A 1,449-nucleotide genomic window follows, 5' to 3' on the forward strand; every position below is an offset into this window, starting at 1 on the left:
CTCTCCTCTCTCTAAAAATGAATAAATAAAATCTTTTCTTAAAAGAGGCTTATGTAAATCTGTTATGCCCATTCCCCTTTTTCTAGAACTCCCCTTTTTCTAGACATCTTAGATGATCCTCTCCTGTGGATGCCTCCACTACACCCAATGGATAATCCTGAGGAACATGAAGGCCAGGATTGGGCCCTCCCCCTCTTATGATTCCCCTGGGACACCCCCTCCAGCACCTTTCACCCCACCTATAAGCCCTCCTCCTACGCCTCTTTATGCAACACTGTATCCTCCATTACCAATGGAGATTAGAGAACCCAGCCCTGTAGGGCATAGCAGGAGTGGAGCTTTTTATCACCCAGGCCCCATCAAGTTATGTCCTGTCAGAGAAGTTACAAATGGAGATTCAGGAACCATTAGTTAACATTCCTTTTAGCATGAAAGACTTCCTCCAATGCAAAATAAAAACAAACTTGTTCTCAGAAGATCTCAGGTGGGTTTGTAGATAAATTTCAGGCTTTGACAACGTCTTTTGACCTGACTTGGAGAGACATTCATGTTGTCCTGTCCGCCTGCTGTACTCCTGAGAAAAAGCACAAGATCTAGTTAGTAGCTCATGGACATGCGGATGAAATGGGGGTTCAGCCCAACCAGAATGACACCCAGTGAGGGGGTGAGTGCAGGCCCAACCCAAGATCCAGCCTGGGACAGGCAGACCTCACTAGGAGAAATCACATGTCTTACCTTGTCTTATAAGTAACATGAAAAAAATGTGTCATCCAGTCTGTAGATTATGAAAAAGTAAAAGAGGTAACTCAAAAAAAGGAAGAAAATCTTGTTTTATTTCAGAGCAGACTGATTGAGGCCTTTAGAAAGTACGCCAATATAGACCCCTCTGTCCCTGAGGGCCAAGCCTTACTTGGTTAACATTTTATTAGCCAATCTGCCCCAAACAGCAGGCAAAAGTTGTAAAAACTTCAATTTGGTTCTCAGACCCCAATGGCTCAGTTACTGGAAATGGCCTTCAAAGAAGTCATTAATCAGAGAACCAAGATGGAGGCGTAGGTAGACACACTGCGCCTCCTCGCACAACCAGAACTGACAGAAAATCAAATGGCAAGGGGGTCCGACACCAAGTAGATAAAAAAGAAACATACATCCAGACCTGTAGGAGGGGCGGAGACGGGCACAGGGCAGACAGGACTTGCGCCGTGGCGGGACTGAGACTGGCGGAGTGTGGGACAAACGGGGCAGGCAGTCTGACCACTAGCAGACCCTGCAGCCCCACATTCGCACACAGACAAACCGAGAGGGCCGGACTCAGAGTGGAGGAGAACGGGGCAGGCAGAGCGGTGGGTAGCACCCCGTGGCCCCACACTCGTGCACAGATAAACCTGATGAACGGCGGGGAGCGAAGCAGACCTCGCAACCGAGGGCTACAGCTCGGGGAAATAAAGC

Source organism: Desmodus rotundus, chromosome 9 (genome assembly GCF_022682495.2).
Source record: "Desmodus rotundus isolate HL8 chromosome 9, HLdesRot8A.1, whole genome shotgun sequence".
Classification (NCBI taxonomy): Eukaryota; Metazoa; Chordata; class Mammalia; order Chiroptera; family Phyllostomidae; genus Desmodus; species Desmodus rotundus.